Raw genomic sequence first — 7500 nt, 5'->3', positions numbered from 1 at the left:
GGGGAAGAGTGGTGGGAAAGGGAGGAGAGGACAGGAAGGGGATAGAGAAGACTCGAGTGTGTTGGGAAGCAGAGGGGGGGAGGCGGTAGAGATCAGCAGAGGAGGTTGGAAGGGGAGCAGAGACATCAGAAGGGGGAGAGGGAGAAGGGAAGACGGGAGGTGGGTAGGCAGAAGGACAGAGAGGGGGGTCGAGGGCGGTGGGTAGGTGGGCGGGGGGGAGGAGGGGAAGGCAGCAGTGCGTGACAGCCCGGACTCTGCTAAATAGTTAATACAAGGTGTGGGAAGGGACTCATAACGCCAGGGTGAGTGCCAGGTGGATCGGGTCGTCGGGGGCACAGAGGTCAGGAGGATGTGGGTATGTTTGGCGTTATGAGGCGAGGGAAGAGGAAGGGGGTGGGGGAGGGTGAGTGGGTATAAGGCGAAGGGAAAGGGAGGGGGTGGTTAGATAATACTGACGAGATGTATTACGTCACACGTCCATTCTTACACGTGTGCGGAGACTACTCAATTGTTTATACATAATTCACCACTATATGACCCGATTTATGACGTGGATATAGATTATGTGAACCGGTTTTATACTAAAGTGTAAAGATCGATGTAAAAACAAAAAAAGAGCTTGTAAATAAGGCAGCTGCTGTTTATTATATCGATATGTGAAGTCGATATGTCTATTACCACTCTCAACCTCATTTCACATTAACAATCGCAGAATTTACAACTGGAATTGGACAGGCCCCCAGCGTAGGCTTGCACGAACCACGTCATCGCTTTCATCGATCAGCTGATTTCAACCCGTTACCGGTTTCTCTGGCTTTAACTAAACTTGCGAGACAGTTACCGTTTACACTATGTGCTTCTTGATGTCAACTGTAATTGTGAAGTTTGGTGTTTTATCGTTAACTGTATTTGTGAAGTTTGGTGTTTTATCGTTAACTGTATTTGTGAAGTTTGGTGTTTTATCGTTAACAGTATTAGTGAAGTTTGGTGTTTTATCGTTAACTGTATTTGTGAAGCTTGGTGTTTTATCGTTAACTGTATTTGTGAAGTTTGGTGTTTTATCGTTAACTGTATTTGTGAAGTTTGGTGTTTTATCGTTAACTGTATTTGTGAAGTTTGGTGTTTTATCGTTAACTGTATTCGTGAAGTTTGGTGTTTCATTGTTTCTACTGGTGAACAGTTGCCGAGAAATGTGTTTTATGTTGCGGAGAAGAATGGCGAGAGAAGAATAAAAGAAAAAAAAAAACGAAAGGGAATAAAAAGTCAAAGACAGCTGAAGGAAAACAACAGCAAAAAAACGAACAAAAAGAATGACGTCAATAAATGAAAAAAGAAAGAGAGAAAAAAAAAGCGACACACCATTAACGCCATTGCACTTTCATTCCTTATGTCAAACTTTTAAGTGATCGTTGTTAGTGAACGCAGGAAGTGGTCAAACGCCAACTCGCATTTGTTTGAAGTGAACGGAGTAATATCGCAAGTCTTGGAAGTTGCGAAGTCGATGAAAAAAGGGAAGATAGTATTTAAAATGTTTAGAAACGGAAATACAAGTGACATGCAGATCAATAGTAAAATAAGAGAGGAATACACACATACAGACATATATCATGTACATGTATATATGTGTGTGTGTGTGTGTGTGTGTGTGTGTGTGTGTGTGTGTGTGTGTGTGTGTGTGTGTGTGTGTGTGTGTGTGTGTGTGCGTGTGGGTGTGCGTGTGCGTGTGCGTGTGCGATGGTGATGGTGATGGTGATGATGATGATGTTGATGATAATGATGTGATGATGATGATGACAGGTGACTATGATGATGACAATGACGATGATGATATTAATAGTAATAATATTAATAATGATAATGATGCTAATGATAATAATAGTAAGAATTTTGTTCGTGTACGTGCACAGACACATATATGCTTGCAGGGAAGGGGAGGGGTGCAGAAGAGACAGAGACAGAGAAAGAGAATGAGAAAGACAGGCAGGCAGATGCAGAGGCAACCAGAGAGAGGAACACGACAATACCAGTTAACACATGTGCAGAATGACCACCTGAAAGAATGAGTCAGAGAGCAGGTGTGACTTTTCCCCTGGGCTCCCCTCGCTCGTGTTAACCGTGTATATACAACACTTTTTTTTCTTTTCTCTTCTCCTGTAATGTATATATACGGAGCAACTAATTAAGCACCAGTTATGAAACCCACTCATATACATTCTTGCGAAGTACGCTGGAAAAGTCGATCGTTGAAGTATGCTAAATGTGTAATAAAATGGGAGTCTTTTAAATATGTAGCTTAGGGACAGAAAGTGATTTACTGGTGTGTTTTTTTGTGGGATTGTGGCAGCGGCAGCGCATACCTCTGTTGTTTTATGCCTGTCTTGAATGTCACTTTCTTTTTTATGTGCCAGGTGAGGGTCATTCTCCCCCCCCCCCTCTCAAAGAAAGTGTATGAATGAAAAGGGAAACACACACACACACACACACACACACACACACACACACACACACACACACACACACACACACACACACACACACACACACAAACCACGCCTGTAAAAGGGGTATATATATGTCTAAACCCACGGTAGGCAGCCCGTTTCAAAATCCACACTACCATTGCGTATAAGTTTAAATGCCAAGGTTTCTTTTACTTGCCAAGGCGTCTCGGACTAGAAGGTAAATCTGATGTGCCATTTCAGAGGGTTGGATAAGCAGAAATCCAATGACCTTTGCCTTATAGAAATATGCATGAAATAATAAACTCGATATATATTAAGTCCGTTATCAACCAAAGAGCAAAACTGGTCAGGTTATATTTTGGAAATAGTCAAAAAGCACAAACCACTCGTTTTCTACTGCTAAACCTTCACAAATATGGGCTGGTTGGGTTGGGAGTGTCTTGAACGCCTTTCATCATAACCTCGCCACGTTGGGTAGGAAGACATATTTTTTCTTTTTTTTTTTCTTTTTTTGTCTTGCGTCGGACTACTTTCACTCGTCTCGTTCTTCTTCAATATGGCTTTTGTGCGATTGTTTTTTCAATTTCATATTTCTCACTTCAGTGCTTGAATTACTTTTGGATTATTATTAACTACGTTTATTATTTACTTTTTTGGGGGGGGTTTGATATTGTTTCTAAGTGTTCATTTGTTATTTGGTGCTCTCTATGAATCATCATTTTTCTTCTTTTCTCGTTTAGTTCAATCAAAAGTTTGTTTTCTGCGTCGAGGTAATATATCTTAAAGGAATTGTCACCGGAAGAAAACTGAATTCCCAATTAATTGTCTTAGAAACCAGCCTCCAATTCACAGAAAAAATAAGTTTCACCTCGATGACACAGAAAAAAAAACAACACATGTGGTCCGCCATCCACATATTCTAGTTCCTCCAATACAATTTAAACAACAGATGACATTTTTCACAGCTTCTCTTCCCAAACGACCGAGCAACGCAGGTGGGAAGCGACGGGAGCCTCTGACCCACCTGCTCCTGACGGACAACATCACACCTCGACCACCAGAGCGCGACTGTTCGCTCGACTCCATCGCTGCCTCCCAGTTCTCGCCACCTCGTACGAACGGACGCACGCACGAACACATAGGCACATACACGTACACAATCGCCGTCCATGTTTGCTCTTAATAGCGTGGATAACGTCATAAAGAGAGTTCTAGTATTATCAGGAAATTGCACAGGCAAATAGCTAATTTTGTGTAACATTGAACTTTTCTTTTGATAATGAAAGAAATGATATAGAACACTTGGGCGAATCTAATAACAGCTGATGTTATGACCACATCGTGCATCTCTTGCTTAGCATAATTTGCACTTCCCGTTGTACTGCATTACGTAACACTGCAGCAAATTGCGACGTTATGAATGCTCGTTGGACAGCAACATACGCACATGTACGTCGATACATGCAACGGTACGAGACAGTGAAGGTTAAAGGATGGATAAACCGATAAGATAAACAAGTAAATAATTTAGGGAAAAAGGGAAAGACTTTGCGTGAAAGTATTCATGCACATATTCATGTAAAACGAAGAATATATACATCTATGTGTATATGAATATTTTTTTCTGAGTGATAGGGATTAGTGCATCCATACAGAACACAAAACAAACACACACACACACACACACACACACACACACACACACACACACACACACACACACACACACACACACACACACACACACACACACACACACACACACACACACACACACACACACACACACACACACACACACATACACACACACACACACACACACACACACATATATATATATATATATATATATATATATATATATATATATAGAGAGAGAGAGAGAGAGAGAGAGAGAGAGAGAGAGAGAGAGAGAGAGAGAGAGAGAGAGAGAGAGAGAGAGAGAGAGAGAGAGAGAGACAGAGAGAGAGAGAGAGAGAGAGAGAGAGTCAGACAGACAGAGAGAAAGAGAGAGAGAGGGGCAGATAGGAAACTAAAAAAACAGACAGGCAGACAGACAGATAGACAGGCACTGACAAAACGGCAGACAGAGACAGACATAAAGACAGACATACCAACCGACAGAGAGAAAAAAGAGACAGAAAGAAAGATGGAAACAGATTGAGACAGAGAGGGAGAGGGAGACAGCGAGGATGCTACAAACCTCATCCTCAATTATTTTCCCCCTTGGCTCCCCCCCCCCTCCCCTCATCCACTAACTCCACATTGCTCCACCGGCCCCGCTTCATCCACCGCTAAAGCCACAACCATGTCCATTCTAGTTCACCTTCGTCATCACACTCACCACACTCTCGTCAAGTTCCCGACGTGCCGCTTCACCCAGACGCCACAGCCTCTCCTCCTCCCACAATCCCGCCATCACACGATAGAAAAAATCATAGACAATCTGGTAAATTTTGTACGTATTTCTGAGCGATTTTATCTTATTTTTTAAAGATTTTTTTAAGAATTTCATTATGGTAAGAATGTGGCTTTGATTTGTTTTGTAATCAGATTTCCTATTTTTTCCCGAGTGTGGAAACTTTTGTGAATGGTTTTGGCATTACGAAATATTCAGTATATGTGGAGTATGTTAATCTTTACTAGTGAGGCCATGCATAATTTAAACATCCGGTGGTTACGTCGAAGAAGAACCATTTGCTCAATGTTTCTCAATATTATCTATATTCATTAAATTATGTATATTTCCAATACTTATTACCAGTGTGGCCTGCAAATGCAAATCATGTGAATGTATGACGTAGGATAGATTGTGATCAGCTGATGCCGTAATTACAGTGGTGTTCCTTTGTTCTTTCCAGTATTGTCCCTTCGCTGTATCTTAAATGTTAGTTGACTGTTATCGGACACAGAACCTACGTCTTTAATGGTTGTATTGAAATAAAAGAATATGCATTGAAATATTTCGCCTTTCTAATGTGTTGTATGGTCCTTTTTTTTTTTATAAATAAGTATGGAATTCTGAAAGATTTGATGCCTTTCCTTCTCAGGTGCCCTACGTACGTAATTACATTGGTTAATGGCTAATCCAAGGTCTATGAAATGCTTGGGTAATTCCAGAGCTGATACTGTGACCTCGTCTTCCCCGCATCAGTAGGTTTTCGACGATCCATTCCTAATCTCGATACTTACTATATCTTCTCTGGTTTTCAAACACACACTCTCTCTGTCTGTCTGTCTCTGTCTGTCTGTCTGTCTGTCTGTCTGTTTGTCTCTTCCTCTCCCCCCCCTCTCTCTCTCCCCCTCTCTACCCCCCCCCCTCTCTCTCTCTCTCTCTCTCTCTCTCTCTCTCTCTCTCTCTCTCTCTCTCTCTCTCTCTCTCTCTCTCTCTCTCTCTCTCTCTCACACACACACACACACACACACAATCCCATCTCCCCTCCCTCCCAAGAAATAAACTCCTTCCCTTCACTTATAAATCCAATATCCTCAACACCCCATTAAACATTTGCTTCCCTTGTGGTCAGTTTTCATTGCGCGCCGCCACCGCAGAATGTTATAATCACCGTCCATGTTCCAGGTTTCATGACCACTTCTCTTGCACCTCTTGCGGATTTTTTTTTTTCAATTCTGAGCTGCAGTTAACTCATACGAGAGGATTTAATTAGATTTGTTCGTGAAGGAAAGGAAAGAAAAGAAAACTATTTGCAGGACTGTAGATGTAGGATTTTTTGTTTTGTTTATTTTCACCGAGGATAATTTTTCGCGCGGTTTCGAAAGCTCATCCTTGACTCCTTTCTTGGGTCTGAAAACCATGAAGGACTTTTGTTTTCTAACTTTAGAATCCGTTCACAGGAGTTTTTGCAGATTTTCATTTTTGTTTAAATTTCTATCAATATTACGGAAAGCCTTTCTGAACTATTATCAGTTTTTATTCCGATTTTCTTAAATTCGTTATTTCATGAATATCAATGTGAATTTAGTTTTTAAAATAAGTATGTGGTATTTCGATATGACATTGTAATTGCAAATTAACTCTAGTTTAAGCATGTAACTTCGTAAATGGATACATATATAAATAGACAGGCAGACAGACAGACGGGCAGACGGAAGGACAGACATACAGACAGACAGACCACACGCAAATACTAATTTAAACGGATCCTCTTCATATTCCTTTCAGATAGACCATAATGACTCTAGATCAGCTTAATGAGGTAAATATGTACACAACCAAACATGGAAATAACCCCCTCGCTGCGCATCCAGACACGTGGAAACTGCGGAACACTTTCTAACTAGTTTCGCGTGAAGGAATTTATACATGTCCTCCCTCCCTCCCCCCTTCTTACCTCCTCCTCCCTCCCCCCTTCTTACCTCCTCCTCCCTCCCTCCCTCCCTCTCCCCTTCTCCCTCTCCTCCCTCCCTCCCTCCCCTCTCTTACCTCCCTCCTCCTCCCTCCCTCCCCCTTCTTACCTCCTTCCTCCCCTTCCTCCCCCTCCCTCCTCCTCCCTCCCTCCCTCCCCACTTCTTAGCCCCTCCCCACTTCTTACTCCTCCTCCCTCCCTCCCTCCCTCCCCCTTCTCCTCCTCCCTCTCTCCCTCCCCCTTTTACCTCCTCCCTCCCTCCCTCCCCCTTTTCTTACCTCCTCCTCCTCTCCCCCTTACCTCCTCCCCCTCCCTCCCTCCCCCTTCCTACCTCCCTCCTCCCTCCCTCCCTCCCTTCTTACCTCCACCTCCCTCTCTTCCTCCCCCTCTTACCTCCTCCTCCCTCCCTCCCTCCCCTTTTACCTCCCTCCTCCCTCCCTCCCTCCCCCCTTCTTACCTCCTCCTCCCTCCCTCCCTCCCTCCCTCTCCTCCCTCCCTCCCTCTCCCTCCCCCTTCTTACCTCCTCCCTCCCTCCCTCCCCCTTCTTACCTCCTCCCTCCCTCCCTCCCCCTTCTTACCTCCTCCTCCCTCCCTCCCCCTTCTTACCTCTCCTCCCTCTCTCCCTCCCCTCTCTTACCTCCACCTCCCTCTCTCCCTCCCTCCCCCTT

At 43.5% G+C, this 7500-nt stretch overlaps 1 protein-coding gene across 2 annotated transcripts in view; it reads right to left on the bottom strand.

The window, feature by feature from the left end:
• Positions 1 to 3587, bottom strand: part of LOC113811452 (uncharacterized) — a 23450-nt gene extending 19863 nt beyond the window's left edge. For both annotated transcript variants that reach the window (XM_027363190.2, XM_070114316.1), the window contains exon 1: positions 3487 to 3587. The gene's annotated coding sequence lies outside the window, so the exon portion shown is untranslated. The remainder of the gene's footprint in view (positions 1 to 3486) is intronic.
• Positions 3588 to 7500: the final 3913 nt, after the last annotated feature.

This window comes from Penaeus vannamei, chromosome 35, assembly GCF_042767895.1.
Source record: "Penaeus vannamei isolate JL-2024 chromosome 35, ASM4276789v1, whole genome shotgun sequence".
Lineage (NCBI taxonomy): Eukaryota > Metazoa > Arthropoda > Malacostraca > Decapoda > Penaeidae > Penaeus > Penaeus vannamei.
Note: the sequence above shows the minus strand (reverse complement) of the source record. Positions and strands in the feature narration are given on the sequence as shown.